Consider the following 24,407-nt stretch of genomic DNA (forward strand, 5'->3'; position numbering starts at 1 on the left):
CAGCTGCAAAGAAAACGGAGGTCATGACATCTGCAGGAAAATCATTATGGTAAAGTGAATAAGACAGGCTCGAGAAAGAAAATGTCATATTTCCCTCATATGTGGATGTGTGTGCGTATGTGTGTGTGTGTGTGTGTGTGTGTGTGTGTACACGTGTGTGTTCCTATGTGTACATGAGTGTGTTTGTAGATCATGAAACTACAAAGGGATCATGAGAGGGCTAGAAAGAGGTCTTTGGGAGGAGGAAAGAGGGTAATGGAAAATAAGAACACAAAAAAGAGCGTTTTTGAAGAAAGGAAGGGAATAAGCCAGAAGGAGTCAGGAAGTGAGGCGGGAAGAGGAGGGACAACCACAGAGACAGTGAGAGAGCAGACAAGTGACAGAGGAAGTATAATGAGCCCATGAAGATGCTTCACTGAGACCTGTTACTTCCTGTGCTGGTCGAAACAAAAAGGTTTTGGAAACAAGGTCCTATGATGTAACCTGGGCTAGACTAGAACTGATTGTTTAAACCAGGCTGGTTTTGAACTCACAGAGATCCTCCTGCCTCTGTCTCCCAAGCACTAGAATTAATGGCAAAATTTGGAACCACCACTTGGATCTAAAACAACCCCTCCCCCCCAAAAAAATGTTTGTTAAGATTGTCTGGGGAGATAGTTAGGTCAGTTAAAGTACTCAGGTATTAGCAATGAGGACCTGAGTTCGAACCCCCAGAACTCAGATACTTTTAAGAAGCAGGGCACGGTGGCACTTGATTCTAATCCTGGCTCTGAACAAATAGAGCCTGGCTCATAGATGCTCACTGGCCAACAAGCTATCCTAATTAGTGAGTTCCAGGCCAATGAGAGACCCTGTCTCAAAAAAAAAAAAAAAAAAAAAAAAAAAAAAAAAAAAAAAAAAAAAAAACCCGAGGTGGATGGCTTAAGGAATCATACCAGAAAACGGTTAACAAGTGACATTTTGCAGAAGCTTATTAAGGCAAACCTATAAGGCTATGTGTTTCCCACCCAGGTCCAATCAGGGGCAAGTACTTATCCTGCCGTAATACCTCCTGCCTACACGTGATCAAGTGTTTCCAATCGAGCCGGGTTAACCAAGCTTGTTTACTGAAGTGAAAACATGTGGCTTATTATCTATCCTACATGCACGACAGCCTCCAGCTTCTCAGCAAGCGCCTGTTCTGGGCCAAGGGGCTCACAGGTTAGAGGCACTTCTGTTTTATGAATCTCTTAGGCACCATAATTAAAATGTAAGCTATAACTTTAGCTTTCACACAACTAATTAAGCAGCATTCTTCTGAAGCTCTGGCTTCGGTTCCTGCCTCCAGGTTTCTGCCTTTAGTTCCTGTCCTGACTTCCTTTATGAACTATAAGTTGTCAATTGAAACAAACCATTTCCTCTCCAAGTTGCTTTTGGTCGTGGTGTTTTATCACAACAATAGGAACCCTAACTGAGACAGAGTGTTAAGGGAGGGAAGAATCTACTGCTATGAAAATAAGCTTTTTCTCCATGTGGTTCATAAAAATGTGTTGAATGAATGAGTCAACCAAGATTATCACCATCAAACATTAATCAGTGTCAAGGCATTACACCTGCCAGAGCTCTCCCTAATCCCAACTCCTTCTCCTGCCAAGTCAGCTACTCTTTAATGTGTTCTTGGTTTAGCAGAAACCACAGTAAGCGTCTGATTGAGACGTCCTGTGCATTACTGAGGCATTCCCTGCTTTGCTTCTCCCTGGATGCAGATCTAATTTCTGAGCTGCCTGTCTCTCTGGAACCTCCCATGTCAGCATTCAGCCCACACCCACACCCCATCCGCTGATCTCTGGTCCACAGGAGCCTCTGAGCTTCTCTCGAATGGCCTCCATCCCTGAGGATCTGGGCTTTTGTTTCCATTCTCCCCTGATCACTGGATACAATGGGAGAGACAGAGAGCCAATCTCCTGTTACCTGACCCTAGCTCCATCCCACAATACTGTGAGTAACAGCTTTTAGCCAGCATGTTTGGGAGGAATACTACACTGCCTCAGCTGAGTCACTTCATTTCTGTGTCTCCCCTTTCCCGTGTGAAAACAATAATAGTGTGCTCACGGGCCAGAGGCTGAGTTAGTACTTAGATTAGTTAGTCAGCGCTTAGATCCCGTGAGCTGTTACTAGTATAACACACATATGTGTATTACAACTCATGCATCTCCTCATTTAGTTCTCACAAGAACCTCCCAAGGCGAGAACAGTTCTCCAAAAAATACTGATTAATCTCCCCATTCTGAGCCTTTGTCTCTCCTACCCCATTCGTCTGTAGAACTGCTAGAACACTAGGAGGCAGAGTCTTTCAGGAGGTAGCGAGTCCTTCAATACAGGATTAGTGCCTTTATTATTGAGAGCACAGAGGTCTGCTGTCCTTTTACTAAATGGGCATGTTGCCTAACTGGTCAGAGAAGCTTCCTTTTGGCCGTCCTGCAGTCAATGTGGTGACCTGACTAGTCGAAGTGCCAAGTACGTGGCCACAGAGTGCTCAGCCCTACCCAACCCCCAGGCTCAAGGAAGAAGGGGTGGTAAGCATGGAAAAGCTGGAGAAAAGAAAGGGCTGTGGAAAGCTGTTTTCTGAAAGCAAGGCCATTGCCCTCAGGAACTTGCTAAAGCTGTGTTTACCTACACACAACCTGCACGTGACAAGGCAATCAAAACTTCCATTGCAAGGGCCCATCCCTTTCCAAGGAGCTCTTGTCAATTGATGGTTTCGAGAGGGATGGGGAGAGATTTTTCTTCAAGGGTGTGACCACTGGTAGGTTGTCCCGGCACCCATGCATAAGCAGGCAGCGCTTGCTGGAATCAGTGGATCAAAAAGAAAAGGAGAGAAGGGAAGAGGAGGATTCTACAAAGGTAGAAGGGGGAGGAGGAGGATTTTGAAAATGAAAGGGGAGGGCATTTGGGTTGAATATGATCAAGATACATTTTATATTATCCTGGTTATTATATTATATCAACTTGACATAAGCTAGAGTTATCTGGAAAGAGCCTCAGCTGAGCCTTAGATTGCCTGTAAGCAAGTCCTAGTCTATTGGGCAATTTCTTGATTAATGATCAGTGTGGGATGGCTCAGCCCACTGAGGGAGGTGACACCCCTGGCTGAGTGGTGTAAGCAGGCTGAACAAAGCACAGGGAGAGAGGCAGAAAGCAGCAGTCCCTCATGGTCTCTGCTTCAGTTCCTGCCTCCAAGTGCCCATCTTAAGTTCTTGCCCTGCCTTCCCTCAGAAAAGAACGTGTGACTGGGCCATGTAAGCCAAATAAACCCTTCCCTCCCCAAGTTGCTTTTAGTCATGGTATTTTATCACAGCAATAGAAAGCAAACTAATACATATACTATATGAAATTCTCAAAGAATAAATTAAATGTATTTCAGAGTGAAACCACAAAGAACTGCCTGATCTCTTTACCATCTTAGGATCATGGATATTATATATCATGTGTGTAATATATACACATATACATATTATGTATACATGTGTGTAATATATATACACATATCTATTTATATATACTTATACATATGTGTGTGTGTGTATCAATATCCTGTGCCCACTGTCAGTCAATAATCCACTAGTGTCTTAGATTTCCATAACAGTGAGAAATGCCTGGTATTTATAAACTATCCATGGAATGACATTTGGGGACTTAAGGTATTCATCAGCCTAAATGACCAAGACTGTGACAGAGGAAGTAAAAAGCAAGGTTTAAGTCAGGGTCTGTTTGTCCAGCAGACCCAAGCTTTTTCTGTTGTGTCAGGTTTCTGCCAAGGCCAATTATCTCCAAGGTGTGCAGTAGACAAGGCTTCCTTGTGTGGAAAAGCTAGGCAAAAGAGGCCTCTGGCTGGAGCAATTACTAACTCTTCAAGGCATACCTAGGAAGTCATGTAGTGAAACAAAATGAATAGTAAGCCAGACCAGGAGTATATCCATCCCTGCTTTGTAACTCATAGCTATGTGCAGACACAGGCAATGTTCAGTGACTTCATTCTAGAAAGAGGATGCTAATGCCATGGTTATAAGAATGCTGTGCTGCGAGCCCATGGAGATAGCAGAACTGGCAGAGTGCAGGAGCTGTGAGAAGATGCCAGAGGTCATAGTAGTTATCAGTGTCTATGAGTGACTTTAAACTTGGTGTAGTGGAGACACACTGTCACTGCAACCAAGGGAAATAGGCTCAGATTAGAGCAGCTGAGCATGCTGGGTAGGCAGCTCACTCACTTCTGGAAGTCTGGTGTCACTCTAATGGAGTCAGATCAGACTCTTTCAGATGTCAGTCACAGGAAACTAATTCGAACAGTGCAGGGGAAAGCATGGGCTCAGGACCCCCAAACCAAGTTCTCAGCACAAAGGAGATTTACTCACCCCAGGAAGACAGAGGGCAGGGATAAGAGACAGAGACAGGAGATGAAGGAAGAGAGAGAAGAAGGGAACAAAAAGGGTCAGGGGGGGGGGCACAAAGGACTAAGGAACAAGGAACTGCCTAAAGGAACAAGGACTGCCTCTGGATAGAGAGGAGACAGATGTGACCTATAGGCAAATGGCAATTTATAAAGATAGAGGGGGAAGCCTTGTGTTAGGATAAGGTGTTTAATTTTAATTGGGCAAGCTAATTAAATGAATCAAAGGTGGCTTTAGAGTGCTGGACCTTAGTAGTCAGCCTCAGAAAGAGGGATTGGCCATATAAGGGAATAGACCTTGGGGGGCCAGCTTTAGGAATGTAATCTAATTGTTTTTAGCAAGGCAGAGAGAAGGGAGAAGGGCAAGGCCTGCATGAGCCATGTTTACCTGGAGTCTGGACTTTAGTAAGAGCACAGGTGGAGTCTCAGATCTGCTACGATCCCCGTTGTCTTCTCAGTGCTAAAGAACCACAGAGCAAGAGACTCCAGGAGTCATTCTTTGTGACCTGGCTTCATGTATCCATCTCTGGGTCATTGTGAGAGCTGGAGCATAAAAGTATCCTAACTGGCTGTGGTGGCCATTCCTGGTTGTCAGCCTGACTATATCTGAAATGAACTACAACCCAGAATTGGAAGGCTCACCTGTGATCCTAATCTGGAGGCTGGGAGATAACAAGTTTCTGACCTGGATCTTGGCATGGAGATCTTGAGGCATAGTGGCTATGAATCCCAGAAGATTAAGATGGGGGGGATCTCTGAGTTCAAGGTCATCTAGGACAAAGCAAGTCCCAGATCCAGGCATGGAGGCACACACCTTTAATCTGGGCCACACCTTCTGCTGGAGACCTACATAAGGACATTGGAAGAAGGAAGATTTACTCTCTCTTCTGCCTGCTTGCCTTGTGGGACTGAGCGGCTGTTAGATCCTTGGATTCCATTCACAGCTGCTGCTGACCATTGCTGGGAGTTGGACTGCAGACTGTAAGTCATCAACAAATTCCCTTACTACATAGAGACTACCATAAGTTCTGTGACTCTAGAGAACCCTGACTAATACACTGGCTAACCCTTGGAATAAGAGAGATAGGGTGAGCCCCAGCAGGCCCCTGTAAACTGTATTGGATGTGTTGGGGAAGGCAGACCTGGAAAACACAAGGTGCTGTTACCCAGAATGAATAAATGAATGCTGGACCAGCAGCAAAGGATATCCATGGGTTCGAGAGGCACTCCAGGTGTGAATGTATCCTGGACATAATTAGGTAAAACTGGTGAGAGAGTTGCATAGATTTCTGCAAAGCAAATTTAAGCCACTGAGAAGTCAGGGCAGTGGGAAGCAAGCTGAGGACATTGAGCTGAGGCAAACATGCTGGAGACAGGACAGTGACAGACAACACACAGAAAGAGTCCTGAGGCCATGACCAAGGTTGCCTTGTTAGGGGAGAGAAGTCTGGGACTCAAGATGGAAAGGTGGTTTGATATCAATGAGGACATATCCAAAGGCCTGTGCTGATGGAGCTGGTTCCTCTGGCTTTCGGTTGAGTGGACAGCTTGTCCCTCTTCAAGGGCCAGGCCCAGCAGGCTGAGGAAACCATAGCAACCACAAGTTAAGAAAGACAGATGAAAAGCTTGTAAACACAGCTTCCAGCCATGTGGCATAGCTTTGGGCTCCTAGGAGACAGCCACATAAAAAAACCAGTCTAGCTCATGGAGACCAGGCAGAGGAGACTATTTCTGGGCACCACTGTGGGCCAACTCCGAGCCTGCAAAGCAGCCAGGCAATCAGGCAGCACAAACACACGGTCTCGGGTGGGTTATCCGTCTAGTTATTCACAAATGTTGAATGGCCAAGTTTGTTCCCTCCAGTGTTGCTACTGCCATAGCTGCTGTACTATCAAGCCACACACACTCTCTGGGACCCACCTCCTCAAAAACTTCTGCCCCAACCTTCAGCACTATGAAGAAAGTTACCGCAGGCACAGTGTGGCAGCACTGGAGAAACCTGCTGACCAGCTCTGTGTAGCTCCATCATAAATAACCAGCTGCCTCGTGCAATTTCCTGAGCTGCACAACTGGCAATGACAACCTGCGTTTTCATCCATCATCCGCAGTGATGGTGGGGCCTCAGCGGGATGCTGATAACTCCTCTTTTCAAGGCCATAGCCAAGCCTGTTTTTCACTGCTGGAGAGTTAACTATTTCTCTGCGGGTCTTTATATGACAGTCCCCACGGAAAATAACCATTGAATAGGACATAATACCTACTTTTCTCACTCTCATTTCCCAAAGGCAGAGTGTGCATGCACGTGTGTGTGTGTGTGTGTGTGTGTGTGTGTGTGTGTGTGTGTGTGTGTCTGTGCAGGCACCGAGAGAGAGAAAGAGAGAGAGAGGGAGCGAGGGAGGGAAGGAAACCAGGAAATTCTTTTCACCTGATAAATACTTGAAATTTTAGGTGCACAGAACCCAAATAGTAACTATGGTAACACAAGCCACTCCAGTAAGACAAGGATTATTTCCAGCACAATAGCCTGGCTTGTGCTCCAAAAGCAAAGGTAATATTGGCTGAAAGCAATTTCAGAATTGGGAAAATCTACCAGCATTTGAAGCTTTGTGTTTAGGATTCCACTTCCACTGGGTGGCAAGATGGATTCACTACTGGATCTCTAGCTCACCTCTCAGAGAAAATGAGCCAGCCTCCTCAACCTCTTCTTAGTCACTCCCTAGCCTCAAAGCTGTCCAAACCTCAGGATTTGAGGGATCGGCACTCAGAATACAGCTTGGGAAAATCATAAAACCAGACATCTCGACAATGCTCTTGGGGATCGTGCCTCTGGGAGCCCCGAGGACAAAGGAATGTGCTGGAGACCTGGCCCATGGCTGAGAAAAAAAGATACCTAACGTCCCTCGTCCCTCGTTTCTCAGCTTAGGAAGCTGAGACCCACAGAGATTAGGATGTTTGCTTACGGTCACATGGACTCATGCTTAAAGCCACTGGCTGTGGAAGAAAACAAAACAGCATTTGTCATCACATCAAAGCTCAGTGTGAGGCTGCTAAGATGGCTCTGGGGGTCAAAGCACTCACTGAGCAAGCCGGACAGCCTGAGTTTGAGCCCCAGATGCTGAGGTAGAAGGAGAGATGGACTCTTTTTGTTGTTGTTGTTTTGTTTTGTTTTGTTGAGACAGGGTTTCTCTGTGTAGCCCTGGCTGTCCTGGAACTCACTCTGTAGACCAGGCTGGCCTCAAACTCAGAAATCCCCCTGCCTCTGCCTCCCAAGTGCTGGGATCAAAGGCGTGTGCCACCAAGGATCAGCAGACTCTTAAAAGTTCTTTTCTAACTTGCACATGTGTGCAGGAGGCCTGCACACTCCCATGCCCACACATCCACAGGAGATTCTTAAATACTGAAAGTCCCTTTCAGTGGACTTTGGGGTTTGTCTGGCTTTCTGGTGCTGGGGTGAAGCCCAGGGCCTTGTACATGCTAAGGATGTATCCTCTCATGGAGCTACATCCCCAGTCCCTCTGTGAACTTTTCATACTTGATTACCTTACCTACCTACTGGCCGCTTTCTATGGACTTATATTTTACTGATGCCTCATTTGCAATGGCACATATCCATTCATCATTTGCTCATTGAGTTAAGCAAATCATCCAAAGAGCGTCACATTTCATTATCCAGTATCGTATTTACTAAGTTAATTACCAGCTTTATGAGATAGGTCTTTAAAGACTGGAAGGATGTGTAGTTCACAGGAGGCAGATATTCTAATTTTCACTTGATAACTGTAACGGGAATCTCTGTGACAAATACTGTCAGCTGCTTGCCTTACTAGGCCCATGTTAACTGTTTCTTAGAAACTCTCTTCCAAATACCCAACCTAGAGATGCTATAATAAATCAATGGATAACTTTTACAGGTAAAATTATTTACCCTTGGGGTGCTGGAGCTCATTGGTTAAGAGCACTGCCTGCTGTTCCAGAGAACCCGGATTCAACTCCCAGAACCCACATGGTAGCTCACAACCATCTGTAACTCCAGTTCCAGGGGATCCTACTCCTGCTTCTGGTTTCCATGGGTACCAAGCACTCAGGCAGTTCCCAACATCCATGCAGACAAAACATCCATGCACATACATTAATTCTTAAAAAGTATTTACTATTGTTTCTCATAATATAAACCAAACACATATTAAGGAGTTAATGAAGAAGCCAAGCAGATGTGTTAGCAGGCCCCAAGGACAAGTTAAAAAGGAATACCATGAGCTAGTGAAGAGGCCCAGCAAGCAAGGATGCTTACCAACAAGCCTGATTATCTGAATTTGATCCTCAGAACCCACATAGTGGAGAGAGAGAATGGACTCCAGCAAGTTAAGTTATCCTTTGATCTCCATACACACGAACACAAACACACACACACACACACACACATATACACACACTCACTAAATGGAATTTTAAAAGGTACAACTTTATAAGGAATAAAAGAATGTTCAAAGGAAATTTGGGTAGAAAACTGGCTTTCTTCCCTGGATGGGAAAAGATAGCCTTCCACTAGGCAGGATTCACTCGCATATATGTAAGTAAGATTATTTTGTTTTATTTTTGAGTCAAGGCCTCGTGTACCTCAGGTTAGTGTCAATCTCTCCTTGTGTAGCCGTGGAGAGCATTGAACATCCTGCTGCTTCTGTCCCCGGCTGCAGAGTGCTATGGTTACAGGCATGTGCCACCATTCCTAGTCTGTATGATGCTGGGGACAGAACCCAGGGTTCCGTGTGTGCTAGCCAAGCACTGAGCTACATCCCAGCCAACAAGATGATTCTGTATTGTTGCAATTTGACAGAGTTGTAACATAACTCCCACAGAATCAGAATCAGCTAAGAGGTATGCAACAAACAATATCAAGTCTTTCTTTGAGGCACAAACATACCTTACAGATTTATGGCACTTATTTTTCATGTAAAATGGTATTTATTTAAAAAATAAGTAAATTTGTATTTAATTACTTTTTAGGTCAGCTCACACCTCATCAGATGCACAATTGCACACACACATACAGAGAGAGAGAGAGAGAGCACTTCAGTATGCTACAAGGCTCTTTATGTGTACTTCCCATTTAATAAAATAAAATATTGAAACAATGTGTGCACATGAAGGCTGACATTAATTGAATTAATCACTTGTACCGCCTGATCAAAGACACGCAAATGAAGCGAGTTTGCATTTGCCTTGGTTTGTCAAACATGTTTGACAAAGGAGCATGGGCTGGCTGCAGCCTTCATTTCAGGGGTTCCCCACCCATGGATTCACCCCACGGGGGATGGAAAATATTTGAGGAAAAAAACCTTACATCTGCACTGAATAGACACGGGCTTTTTCTGTGTCACTGGTCCCCAAACACAGCAGAACAACTGTTTACAAAACATTTGCATTGTGTTAGGATTTATATGGATCTAGATTTAGTCAGGTGTAAGTGCCATGCCATTCACTATAAGGGTGTGAGGAACCACAGATGTGGTGGGGGGAGGAGTTGCTAGACTCATTCCCTCAGGACAGACAACAGGGTGACTGCTGGTTTCTGCAGCAGGGACAGCAATGTTCAGAAAAGCCAATACAGTAGGTGCTGGAAAGAATGCTTACTGCTCTTGCAGAGGACCAGGGTTTGGCTCCCAGCACCCACATAGCAGCTCACAGTCAGCTGTAACTCTAGTTCCAGGGAATCTAGCACCCTGGAAGCAAGTCCCTGTGTTGAGGTCTATCCATCACCACCAGCAGCAACATAGCAGTAGCCATTTTGTTCCATGCCTGCCAGCTATTTCATAGTGTTGCTATAACATGCCTGCCAGTCATTGACACAGAAAAATAACTTGACTCAGAGCAGGGTCATGCTGACCACATAAACCTGGTTATGTTCTATATGTTCTGAGGTTTGTTAATCTTAAGACATTCCACAAAGCTTCATGTAGGACCCATCAAGTTAAAGGTCAATACGAATTGTATCTAAAACGGCTTGAGTCAGAGCTGACCTATACTACCTGCACCTACATATGAGCTCATTTCGATTTTTGCGGTTTTAGCCTTTGTAAGATGACAGAGAAAAAGATGTTTATCGCTGTGGCTCGGCCCCCTGAATTCTGAGCTACAGTCCTGATTGATCAGTATTAGGGTGTGTGTTCAATAAACCATCCCTGTCTGACTGAGATTGGTGTTTGTGTGGTCTGTAGGGTGACTCATGGATTCCGACACCCTCACGCATGTGGTGCACAGAGACAGCCAGGGACATTTACACACAAATAAATAAATAAATAAATAAATAAATAAATAAAAAGCCAATACAGTAAAATGGGGTCATGTAACTAATCAAATGTGAGGTCAAGAAAAATTTGCCAATAGCAAAAGCTTTCTGAACAGACGACAAACACGATTAATTCAAAACCAAACATATAAGGAACTGAGGTTTCTGGAAGTTCTTGTTCAGGCTGCAGTATGCTGATCTGCTGCAACCCCAGTTCTGAACACCGCATAGGCACTTGACACAGTACAGCCCCCTCGTACCACGTGACTCCAGTGAATGCCATGGGAAACACCTGGGTGTCAAACTAGTCTGTCGCTGAATTGTTATAATGTTTGGTTTTATTTCTTTACTTCCACCTTGTTTTGGTTTTTTTGTTGTTGTTGTTGTTGTTTGTTTGTTTGTTTGTTTGTTTTGAAAGAAGGTTTCACTATGTTGCCCTGGCTGCTCCCTGTGAACCAGGCTGGCCTCAACCTGGAAGAGATCCCTGTCTCCCTGTCTCTCTCTCTCTCTCTCTCTCTCTCTCTCTCTCTCTCTCTCTCTCTCTCTCTCTCAAAGATTTATTGTATTTATTTTATGTGTATGACTACACTGTAGTTGTATGGCCGTGAGCCACCATGTGGCTGTTGGGAATTGAACTCAGGACCTTGGGTAGAGCAGTCAGTGCTCTTACCTGCTGAGCCAGCTCGACAGCCTCCAATCCCTGTGTCTCTTTCTCCTTAGGCTCTGGGATTAGACACATATACCACCATGTCCAGCAAGATTAGCTAGTTTGAATTTTTGTCTCAAGCTTCAGAAAAAAATGGTTCTGTGAATTTTATTTTGGGATTAGAACAGAATTTCTAACAATTTCTAAAAAGATCTTAAGAGTGCTTGTGCCATTTTGTACTATGCATCTCTGCAAAGCTGTGTTCTTAGCATCAATGATTATAAAATCAAAAAATCAACTCTGAAGAATGTTAAAGATGCCCTTCATCCTGAAGCATCAAACATTCAGCAGAGATCTAATGTCTTATATACAAATAAACACATTCACCTCATTAGTATGCAAATATGCTTTCATCTTTAATAGATGGTGAAACGCTACATATACCAAAGAATTGTTTTAAAATAAACTTCTTCATGATTTATAAATGTTTGATTCTTTTACCCATTTTATAAACCTATATATCCAGGGTCAAATAAAAATTCCTCAGGCAGAACGGGCTATGAGCAGAGACTGAAGAAAAGGCCATTCAAAAGCACCATCTCATCCCATATAGAAAGGCCATTATCAAAGGCAAACACAGAGGCTGGCGAGGGTGCAGAGAAAGAGGAAGTCATGTGTGACTGGCAGAGATGCAAGTTAGTAAGCCATGAGGGAAAAGAGTGTAGAGATAAAAAAAGAAAGAAAGAAAGAAAGAAAGAAAGAAAGAAAGAAAGAAAGAAAAAAAGAAAGAGAGAGAGAGAGAGAGAAAGAAAGAGAAAGAAAAAAAGGAAGGAAGGAAGGAAGGAAGGAAGGAAGGAAGGAAGGAAGGGAGGAAGGAAGAAAGAGAGAAAGAAAGAAGAAAAAACCCTAATAATAGGAGCTGTGAGGAAGCTCAGTATTAGAGTGAGCTCACCATAAGTAAGGCCTGGGCTCACTTCTCTGTAAAATGGAACCCCAGCATCAACCAGCAGTACTTCCAAAAAAAAGGAAATTGGAATGTCAAAGAGATATTTACACTTCCACTTTTATTTATTGTAATCTTATTTGCAAAAGCCAGGAGAGGGAGTCAACCTAGGTGTCCATCAGCAGATGAACGGGTGAGAAAAATATAATAGGCTGCACAACAGAATCTTATCCAGACCCCAGAAACCAATGTCTGCCATTAACACGATGAGCCTGGGGAACACTACTGTTAAGTTAAACAAGTCAGATGCAGAAGCACAAATGCCACGGTCTCACTCAGATGTGAAAGCTAAGAAGTTAGTCTCAGAAGTCTGAGAGGAGAACTGAGATTGGGCAGGGATGCAACTCAGTAATAACAGGACTGCTTAGACTCCCAAGGCTCAGTCAGGTTCAATCCCCAGTACTAACAACAAGGGAAAGGAAAAAGGAAGGTTGCACAGGGGTTAAACCCAGGCCTGGAAGAGGAACTGAGAAACATTAAATAATGGGAATCGAAAGAAAGTTGAAGATGGAAGGCAGACACCCTAGTGTTCTAGAATGCAGTAGAATGAATATAGTTAACCCCAGTTCAGTGTGTGAGAGTTCTCTTGCTGCTTCTGAGGAGAGCTGCACCTGAGAGAAATAAGACATATTCCCTACAACAAGAAGCAAAAGATCATTGTTTTCTCTGAAGGTGCAGGGACCCAGGAAGCTGAAGGAAGCCAGGAAGCCTGGCTCACTTCTTACCTCACCTCCACTCATGTTCCTCTGGGCACAACTCATCCCTCAGCCTCCAGCTCTTATTTTCCAGTGCTCTTCAGACCCAGCCCAAAACCACACAGGTTTAGTTGTCTCATAAGCCTTCACTTCTCAAGACTCTTGTGTCTGATGACACTTACATTAAGTAAGTTTGTATGTTCTTGTTCTTTGTACAGTCTGTGGTTTTGGAGGGCCTCAGCCATAAGCCTAGTGATGGATAGGAAAAGAGTTCTCCTCTCATTCCCACACACTTAGCACCTTCATACACACACACACACACACTATATGTATATATATAGTGTGTATATATATATATACATATATATATATGTATATATATAGTGTGTGTGTGTGTTTCCATATTAAAAATGGATCAGCATCTTAGTCCTCTTCCACCTCAAAAAAAAAAAAAAAACTGAAAAGATGGGGCTGGAAAGATGGCTCAGTGGTTAAAAGGACCAACTGGCTGCTCTTCCAGTGGACCCAAGTTCAATTCCCAGCACCCACATGGCAGCTCACAAGTGTAACTCCAGTTCCAGGGGATCTGCTACCTTCACAGTCATACATGCAAGCAAAACACCAATGCACATAAAGTAAAAGTAAATCTTTAAAACAACAAGAACAACAAAGACACAGAGAAGATCAGCTGGGCAAGGCGGTTCCCACTTGTTATCCTAGCACTGGAGGCAGAGGATCAGGAACTCAAGGCCTTAGCTACATATTGAGCTTGGAGCTGACCCTGAGCTACATGGCACCCTGTTTCAAATATAAATAAATAAATAAATAAATAAATAAATAAATGCTGTAAAAAAAAATAAGGCTGGGCAATGGTGGTGCATGCATTTAATCCCAACACTTGGGAGGCAGAGGCAGGAGGATTTCTGAGTTCAAGGCCAGCCTGGTCTACGGAGTGAGTTCCAGGACAGCCAGGGCCATACATAATAACACACATAATAACAATAATAATAAAATAAAAATTCTGAATTATAATTATTTACTTTTACAAATTCCAAATTATTGTTTTCCTATCTTTTCCCTTTTTTTGTTTGTTGTTTTGTTTTGGGTTTTTTGGGGGGGTTTTTTGGGTTTTTTTTTTTTGTTTCTTTGAGACAGGGTTTCTCTGTGTAGCCATGGCTGTCCTGGAACTCACTCTGTAGACCAGGCTGGCCTTGGACTCAGAACTCTGCCTGCCTCTACCTCCCAAGTGCTGGGATTAAAGGCATGTGCCACCACTATCTTTTCATTCTTTGCTTTCCACCCCTCACAGAACGGGTACTGTCTTCTGGGAGGTTCTCTATTCGTGTACTGATAATTCTTTGTGCCTCACTCCTTCCACTGCAGACCCCTTTTCTACACAAGGTCCAGATGTCACTGATGGGAAACTGGAAAGGTGACTCAGCACTTACTGCTCTTCCAGAAGACTGTAGCTTGGTTCTCAGCATAGGCAACTCACAAGGACCCATAACTCCAGCTCCAGGGGAGCTGATGCCCTCTTCTAGCCACCATGGGCAGCTGCACGCATCCATTTTTTTTTTTTAAATCAGAATTTCCCTGGTTTTGAACTCTCTCAGACTTTGCCTATTAATACTGTCATTTGTTCCTCCTTTTGAAAAAAAAAATGCTTTACTGAATAATCCCAGGATTTATTTTTCCTCTGCACATTTAAGATTTTTAATTGTTTTTTTTTTATTATTGCTGATACAAAGACAATAGAGGCTGTCACCATTCTTTAAAGGTCTTCTGTCTTCCCCTGCTCCTCTGTTTTGCTTGTGATGTGTGCAGGTATGGATTTCTTTTTGTTTCTCTTACGTGAGATTTCCTGAGCTTCCTGAGTACATGTGGAGAAAAGCGTTTTCACTAATATTGAAAACAACCAGCATTTCTGCACATATTACACCCTTCATCCTGCCTTCGACATCTCCCAAACTCTTTTATGCTTTCTATGTCTTTGTCTCTCTGACTAATATTTTAATTTTTTCAGAATTTTCCCAAAATTACCAATTCTTCCCTCAGTTACCTCTAATTAACTGTTGAATCTATATTTCATTCCTAGAAATTATTTTTGTAAGAATCTAACTCGTCATTTTCAAAGTCTTTTTATTTTTAACTCTATCTCTTATATTCTGCAGCTGGAGTCAACAACTTGCCATCTCTGTGAGTCTTATTCTATGGCCCCATAGTGCTGTTGTCCTGATTTATTATGTACTAGCATTCTTCTTCATCATGAGCTAACATTTCTTAAACCTCTACATGAAAAACTTCTATAAGCCTGGAGGAGACCAGTGAATTGGGTTCTGTTGAGCTCCTGTGGATTGAGATCCCACCTAATAGCACCATGTATTAATTCATGCTTGGGTCATCAAGAGGTTTGACCTGTGGCAACAGTTTTTTAATTCTTAAAAATGTCTTTGTGGGGGCCCTGCATCTAGCCTAACTGTTTAAGATAGGCAGTTGTTTTCTCCTTTCAGAAGACAAGATTCTCAGTCACCCTTACAGTAAATCATCATTTCCCCAAAGCATGGCCATTTGAGATAGGTTATGTTACATCCTTCACTTGAACACAGTCCAAGTTTTGGTCGACTGTCCCCCATGACTGAAGCCATGATAATCAAAGGTCAAAGCTCAACAAGTTCAAAAAGTATCTAAGAGGCAAAAGTCAGCTTTGAACACCATCTTTCTTAGTTGTATACTTTGGACGACTCCTATCTATCTATCTATCTATCTATCTATCTATCTATCTATCTATCTACCTACCTATCTATCTAATCTACTTTGGTTTTTCTGGACAGGGTTTCTTGTGTAACCCTGGCTATCCTGGAACTCACTCTGTAGACCAGGCTGGCCTCAAACTCAGAGATCTATCTCCCTCTGCCTCCCAAGTGCTGGGATCAAAGGCCTGCACCACCACTGCCTAGCTCATATGTATTTTTAAGATAGTTGGGTTGCTTGGTTTTTGTTTTTGAAAGAGGGGGGGGATGCACACGTGTGTGTGCAGGTGTGCACATCTGTGCGCACGCAGAGGGACAAAGGGAGGAGTCGGCATCTTCCTCTGCAGACAGAGTCTTCTCTTCTGAGGCAGAGCATCTGTGAAATCTGGAGCTCTCGTTATTTCAGCTGGGCTGGCAGCTGTCAAGGCCCAGCAATCCTCCTGCCCCTACCCACACTCGGTGCTAGGATTACAGGCTTGTTACACAGGTGTTAGGGTCCAAAGGTGGCACCTCGTGCTTGAGCAGCAGTCAGTGTCCTTAACTGCCGAGTCATCTCTCCAGCTCCTAAGCACGGTTGGTAAATGCAAGCCAGCGTGTTCAGTTGCTTGCAGCAGGAAGATCAGTGAAGGAACCTATGCTGGCATGCTGCCAGAACACAACTTCACACAAAAGTGTCTACCAGGTGAATAATAAAGGGATTGACATGGTTTTATTATGCGCAACAGGACAAAGGGAGGGTGGTGAGACTGGAACTATCCCGCTAAGCTGGGAACACAGCTCGGGAGGAGCACTCTCTGCTGTTCTGCGTTTGAACTTTTTAATTCAGTAAATAATGAAAAGAACTTCAAAATTGGGACAATGACTTGTAATTTTTCACATTAGCATTTTAGAATTCTACCGTGATTCTTTATCTTTTCCCGTTTGTCATGTGATGTGTGTGTGGTGGGTATGTTTGTATATGGGTATCTTTGCATGTGTATGTACATGTTTTTATGTGCATGTGAAAGCTCAAGGTTGAAGTCAGGAATTGTCCTCCATCATTCTTCCTCCTTATTCATTGAGGCAGGATCTCTCAATCAAACCCAGACCTCAAAATAGGGATAGTCTTGTGAAACAGCTTGCTCTGGAAAGTTCCCGTCTCTGACTTTGGAAGTTGGAATTATAGGTCGATATCGTGCCCACCCAGTGTTTATGTGAGTTCAGGGGATCTAAACTCCAATCTTCATGTTTTTACAGAAAGCGTTTTACCCTCTGAGCCACCTCTTCATTCTAAGTTTCCCCTTTAAATAGTGTTTCTCAGGATGTGGTCAAAACTCTGTCAACTTCTAAGTCCTCTAGGTCACCTATCGAAACTTGCAGATCCAAGCCACAGCCCCCACCAAACTGGTATCCCCAGAGAGAGAAATAGGAAGAAGAAAGATTTCCAGGATGTAGAAATTTGAATTTCAACCAGCTTGCAAGCAAACTTTCCGCACAATAACTTAGAACCTATGAGTCAGAGTGAGGCTTTCCAAACATTTGAGGTTAGGGGTTTTTATGGAATTAGAATAAAGTCAAAACTCTAAAAGATGAGGAAAGCTGCATAAAGCCTTGTGTGTATGAGCATGTGCAAGTGTGTTTGCATGTGTGTGCACGTGCTCCTGTGTGTGTGCATATTTTTACATGTGTGTGTGTATGTGCACAAGATTCTAAGCTGTGTTTTCTAGAGGATGTACCACTATTATTTTAGTCAGATCTTACTTATAACTTTAAAAATAGAGGAGGGAAGGAAGGCAATGTAATGCCCCCGACTGACTCTGTCTGTAGCACATCTGTGTATGTATGTGAACCAGTTCGTTGACTCCAAGTAAACTAAGCAAGTGAAGTATCCGTCTGAACGTGGAGAGCTGGGGGTGTGCTGTTAATTGCCACCTCCCCAGGGAGCCTCCTTTATTTTTGTCAGAACAGCAAAATACCCAGCTCTCATTACATCTCAGCAGATTTGCACCAAAGGAAAAGTAGGACCACAAAGTTCTGGCAAAGTACTGTGTGCAAGATTCTGTCATACCGAGTTTTGTTCCCACAAGTAGGTTGTGGGTTGCTGCTGGAGCACCTTTGCTATGTGGGTATCTTCCTTCCTTGCTCTGACACTTGCTGCAACCGAATGTCTCTGCAGCCTTTTCTCAAAAAAATAAGCAAAAAGAAGGAAAGAGGGACTGATCTACGCAGTCAGGCATCAATTCCAAATATACACACAAACACACATGGAAATACACACACAGACACACAGGTGGGCATATACACAAATACATAGATACAGATGTCTATGTAGACACACATGCACAGACACATACATATGCACATACACTTGTGCATATAAACATTGGCTATCTTCAATACATCGCACATTTTGATCATTCATGAACTTCTTGTATTTCTCATTTTCACAAACTTCTGATATGATTCTTTATCTTTTTCAGATTGTATTTGTTATTATGTGTGTATGTGTGTGTATAACATGTGTTTGAGTGTGCTTGTATCATGTCATGTGCATGGATGACTGTGATGGTTTGTATATGCTTGGCCCAGGAAGTGGCACTATTAGGAGGTGTGGCCCTGTTGGAGTAGGTGTGTCACTGTGAGTGTTGGCTTAAGACTCTCACCCTAGCTGCCTGGAAGTCAGTAGTCTTCCAGCAGCCTTCAGATGAAGATGTAGAACTCTCAGCTCTTCCTGTACCATGCCTGCCTGGATGCTGCCATGCTTCATACCGTGATGATTATCGGACTGAACTCTGAACTGGTAAGCCAGCCTCAATTAAATGTTGTCCTTTATAAGACTTGCTTTGGTCATCATGTCTGTTCACAGCAGTAAAACCTTAACTGAGACACCCATTTTTTCACGTTTACTATTAACTAAGACAGCGTCAGAGACAAATTTGTGAAGTGTGTTCTTTTCTTCCCCCTTAACCTGGGAGTCTCTAGAATCAGACTCAGTCTTTCAGGCTTGTGCAGTAAACGAGTAAGTTGTCTCACCAGGTTGTTTACCTCTTTCCCATAACCTGAGTAACCTAAATATGGTTGTCAAAGGGAATACCTTTTCCCACCCCTACAAATGGAAAAGTGGTATCACTTGGCAAAAAAAGAAGGCATCTATGAAAATGAATGTGAGGGGAGAGAAGCAACCACACTCGGGCTCAATTCTGTTGCTGACAGAGCCTCTGAAAGTGAATGAAGTCTGTTCTCATTGTACAAAAACATTCACACAGAGAAAGACTTGGGTGTTTCTTCTTAAAGCCCCGTGGGATCAGGCTGAGTCAGAGAGTGTTAGCAGATGGAAGTTTAGAGGAGAGAGCGCGCCATCCACGGCAGCCCCCTCTTCCCACTGAGATTGTCACGTGACCAGGTACCTCAGAGCATGACCAACTTCTTTGTTAGCATCTAGGACTTGGGAGCCAATGGCAGAAGTCTGGGTGAGCATGAGATTCCCCTTCCAAAGCCTCTTACAATCCAGATGGCTGTGTCTTGTCCCCAGAGTGGCTGATCTGTAGGCAAAGCCTGAGAGTCTGCATTCTTAGCAAGTCCCCAGAAGGAGCTGGTGCTGTTGGTCCAGAGCACTCTCTGAGAGCCCCTCTGTGTCCCAAACCCTGCTTAGGGGAGGCTCATCTTCTCTCTGCTCCCCACGAGGCCCCCTCTGCGCTCTGCCCTCCTTCATCTTCTCATCCAGTAAGAACACCCCTCTCATTGATCCCCAGTGGTTCCACCAAAATAAAACATCTTATTTTTTTCTCACTTCACAAAGACTATGCTTTGAAACACTTTCTATCGAACAAAATGCATTTATTAACTGATAATGAATTCACTTTCTCATGTTTTATTAATCAAAGGCTGCCAGTCAGAGCCTCCAATCAGCACGGGGTAACTGTTGTTTCTATACTGAGTTGATCTAATTCTAGCCCCAAGCAAAGAAACCTGATGTTTTGGTTTAATTAGCCCGAGCATGTCATCTCTGGTAAATAAAAGCTGCTGGGATTAGTCCTTTGTGAAGCTGGAAATAGCATATAGGTCCCCTCCCCCACCTTCCTCCCCATCACTGCTCTCTGAGACTCTTGAGCCTGAGGTGCTCAAATTGGGACCACCTGATATTATATCACTCCTGCGGTGATTAATCACTCATTGTCTTTGTCATTTCTTCTACTGTTGTCTGGAAAGAGCACAAGGGGACCATATCTGACCTTTGCTTTTAAACTGTGTCATGTCTCACTTTGGGCTTTAGAATTAGCAACTGCCAAAAAAAAAAAATTACAAAGGCAAAAGCAAAACTAATTATTTAAATTATATGTTTGATTATACAACGTTTGTATCCAGGGAAGAACAACTCAGTTAAAGTCCCTCTGTTGTGAAACAGTCCATCCCTGTACATAGGAGAGTGAAGCTCCAGTCAACAAAAACCACGGGCTTTCCAGGACTGCTACAGATGTGAAAAGAACCATTTGCCTGGGGAACTTGACCAAGATGTAATTCCAGTTGACAACTTTGCCCCGGCACAGAGGATGGTAAAGGAGAATGGCCGAAATGAGTCCCGCTTAATGAGAAGCTTCCAGTTGACAACTTTGCCTGGCACGGAGGATGGTAAAGCAGAATGATCGAAATGAGCCCAGCTTAATGAGAAGCCTCAGGTGACGCTAAGATCTTAATGAATCCAATCTGCCTTCCTCAAAGGAGTGGATTTTTCTACAGTTCTGTTTAAAACTCCTGTGTCGGTTTGAATAAAGAATTGGATAAAGAAATCCCTGCCATAGGCTCAGTCATTTCACTTGCTCCCCAGTGAGTGGCACTGTTTGGAGTGGTCATGTAGAGGAAGGTGCAGCCTTTCTGGAGGAAGTGCGTCACTGGGCGTGGGCTTTCAGAATTTAAAGACTGGTGCCTCTTCCGGTTCTGCAAGGAGCCTGCGAGGTTGGAAAGGGGAACATAGCATCAGACACAGGCCAAAAGATTGTTGATTTCCTGCCCTTTAACTCTTTCTTACTATTCTGTGCTAAAAACTCAAATCATGATTACTTGTGGTTAAATAAGCACTAATATCTCGTGGTTAACACATGATGTTTAGCAGGGGGAAAATAAGTAAAAGGATTTATTGCCAGTGTTCCTTTCTCTGGTGGGTAAGCCAGGAGCCTCTCACTGGCCAGGGAGCTAGTTTACTCTTTTTGAACCAGAGAGAAAAAGGAAAGGAAAGATGTCACTCACACAGACACATACACACTGGGTGGAGTGGAAAATGGCTGCACCCATACATTTGGATGGATGGATGGATGGATGGATGGATGGATGGATGGGGAAAGCCCCCCAAGCCACAACTTTATTTCTTTTTTCTGGCCTATTTATAGACAAAGTTCTTAGAAAATTATCTCATAGGTAAAATGTTATAAAAGGGGAGTTATGGAGGATGCTGATATTAAGTTCAAAGCAATGTTTCATTCTGCAAGCTCATTATAAGTTCAAAGCAACAGTTTTCACATGGCCTTGCCTTATCATAGTGCACACCTGTGGCTTCATCCTTGGACCTGAATGTTTTTTCTTCAACACAAATTTGTCTCAAGCCTATTTCTCTTTTTTAGTGTAATTATGACAACTCATTATATTTCTATTTCTTGCTATGCAGTCTTTACTCACTATTATGAGGAGTGGACACATTTTATTTTTTATTCTAATTTTACTACATCTCCCTGGCAAAACAATTAAAACTATCTCTTAAAACCTTCTCCCTATGATCAAATTAGGAATTCTATAAAATCATTAATTCATCTAAACAGCATTAATTCATGAAAATTCAACTTTATGTTGATCTGCAAGAAATCTGCTCAACAGGTTAGGCTAATGCCCAGAGATTATTATATATCAGGAAAAGCATATTAGCTGCAAGAAGCAATCCTGAGATGAAGTCTCTTTGGGATCTTGCCTCTCACAACTCATCCATCTTAGTCCATGCAAAAAGGTGGGCCACCTCGAGGAAGGCCAGCTGTCAGCCTTAGCCTGTCCTAGCCGGCTCCTGACACAGTTCTCTCTCTGCCTCATGCTTGAGCCTGGAGACATGAGATCTCAGCTTCCTGCTCCTGCAGCCAGGTCTATAACTTACTCTCACACTTCCCTCAGGAATTATAGACCAAACCCTCATTCTTTCAGAAGTTGTTTGTGGTCATAATATTTTATCACAGCAACAACAACAGAAAATAGCTAACAGCACTCCTGTCTTCCTGAAGCTGAGATGTGGTGACTGCCACCACACAAACCTGCTTGCTTCTAGCCACCCTTTATTCTAAACTCCCCTAGCAGTATAGTGCATTGCAATTGAAATTTCAAAATTGCTCTCCCCACTCCATGACAGACTCCTGAAACTTGACTTTTACACAGTAGTTTCTTCACATGATGACCTTGCACGTACTAGACATCTTGAAAATGTTAAATGCCAGTGGCGGCAAGCTGTTACCTCTCATTAATCTCCTCATGTGACTTCTCACCCTACACTAGTGAGACCCCTCCAACACTATCACTAACTCTGCTTCAAATACTTCACCAAAGAAACCCCAGGACATTCTTTTGACTACTGATGACTCTGAGGATAAGGAATGCAAAAAGCAAGACTTGGGAGGTTGTTTTACTTGTTTTAAGGACTTATTAGATTTGACTAATTATGCAGCTTATCAACGTAGAAGATCCTCTGGCTGCCACATGACGATCTTCCCCATCATTTGTGCCTAATTAAATAATGTAAGTTGAAGCTAAGAAGGCCTTCCTGTAATCAGGTTCCTGTTCAGGCCTGTTGCTATGACAACTTAGAGCTCCAGCCAAGATGACAGCAACTATATTACACTTCACTGCATGTTCTGTCCCCTTCGGTGCCCTCAGAGCCAGGCCGTGCTTCATACTGTACACATATACAAATACATTATGTCCACAACTCGCTTTTTTTCCTTCCAATCAAATTGATATTTTTCCAGCATCTTAGCAGAGACTAAAAAATATCTTACAGGACCATGCCCCTCTATTTCTTTCTCTTCCTGAGAAGAGAGATTATGATCAAGAGATTAGAAAGGAAGCCAGAAATTGTGGCTCACCCTTTTAATCTAAGTACTCCGTAGATGGAGGCAGGCAGATCTCTGAGTTCAAGCCTAGCCTGGTTCTTAGTGAGTTCCGGGATAGCTGGAGCTACACAGGGAAATCTTGTCTTGGAAAACAAAACAGAAGCAGAGGGAGAGAGAGAGAGAGATTAAAAGGGGATATGATCACATCAATCTGGAAAGTGGAAGGTACTGTTGCAGTGACTTAGATATTTTCAATCCCTCCCCTTTTTGCTCTTTTTTATTTTTATGACATAAATTATGCATAATACTAAATTTGCCATTTTAGGGCAGAGGACATGGCTCAGTTATAGAGTGCTGACCTAGACTGTAGAGAAAGGAAGGGAGGGGAGAGTAGAGAAAGGGGGGCAGGGAGAGGGAAGGGGAGTGATGAGAGAGAGAAGCCGTGAAGCCATTTTTAGGTGTTCACTTTCCTGGCATGATATGCATTCTCATAATGTATAAAGGACCCAAGCATCCTTCTCAAGAACTTCCATGGTCCCAGATGAATGTCTGTGCCCACGAAGCACTGGCTGCCAGTCTCCTCCTTCCTCCCCAGGTCCATATTAACTCGCATGCTACTTCCGTCTCAGTGTATTGCTGCTGTTGATGTCTCATATAAGGGAAACCATGCTGAATACATACTCAGCCCTTTTGTGTATGGTTCATTTCATTTTACATCCTCATGGTTGAGCTACCTAGTAGACTGTACCCATGTTTTATTCTTCCTTCAGGCTGGAAATACTCCATTGTACATATATATCGCAAATATAGAACAAGCCAACATGACTGTCTACCAAAAACCAACAGCAAAGAGCCCCCACGTCACAAGCTCTATCTGTGCACCCAGGGCTTCTATGGTGGCTTGTACTGACTGTCAACTTCAGAGGATCTAGAATCACCTTGGAGACACATCTCTGATCATGTCTATGAGGGAGTTTGTAAACTGGGTTAGTAGTGGTGGGAAAATCCACCTTAAATGAGGCACTAGGACTACTCATTCCAGGCACCAGGGAGGCAGGACTGTACGGGAGGAGGAAGTAGACTGAGTGTTAGCATCTGCCTCCCTTTGCTTCCTGAATTCAAATATGACCAACTCTCCCTTAAACTGCTGCCAGGACCACCCCACCCACCATGACAGGCCATACTCTGGAATTGTAAGCCAAGACAAACCCCTCCCTCCTTCCTTAATCCGCTTTTTGTTGGTTGGTTGGTTGGTTGGTTGGTTTTGTTTGTTGTTGTTGTTGTTGTTCTGAGACAGAGTTTCTCTGTACAGCCCTGGCTGTCCTGGAATTCACTCAGTAGACCAGGCTGGCTACCTGGTCTGAAATCAGGAATCTGCCTGTCTCAGCCTCCCAAGTGCTGGGATTAAAAGGATGTGCCACCACTGCCTGGCTTAATCTGTTTTTGATACGTATTTTGTCAGAGAAATGAGAAGAAACCTGTAGGATGCCGACCAGCAGCTTCCTACTAGCGTGGGTTTCCACGAACCGGGAATGTGAGGGAC

The 24,407-nt window shown here is 43.6% G+C and overlaps 1 long non-coding RNA gene across 1 annotated transcript; it reads left to right on the forward strand.

Moving 5' to 3' along the window:
* Nucleotides 1-18,472: 18,472 nt before the first annotated feature.
* LOC116098289 lies at nucleotides 18,473-20,568 on the forward strand. Its single transcript, XR_004121787.1, has 2 exons — nucleotides 18,473-18,585; nucleotides 20,191-20,568. It is a non-coding gene; the product is annotated as an uncharacterized LOC116098289 (long non-coding RNA).
* Nucleotides 20,569-24,407: the final 3,839 nt, after the last annotated feature.

Source organism: Mastomys coucha, unplaced genomic scaffold, assembly GCF_008632895.1.
Source record: "Mastomys coucha isolate ucsf_1 unplaced genomic scaffold, UCSF_Mcou_1 pScaffold20, whole genome shotgun sequence".
Lineage (NCBI taxonomy): Eukaryota > Metazoa > Chordata > Mammalia > Rodentia > Muridae > Mastomys > Mastomys coucha.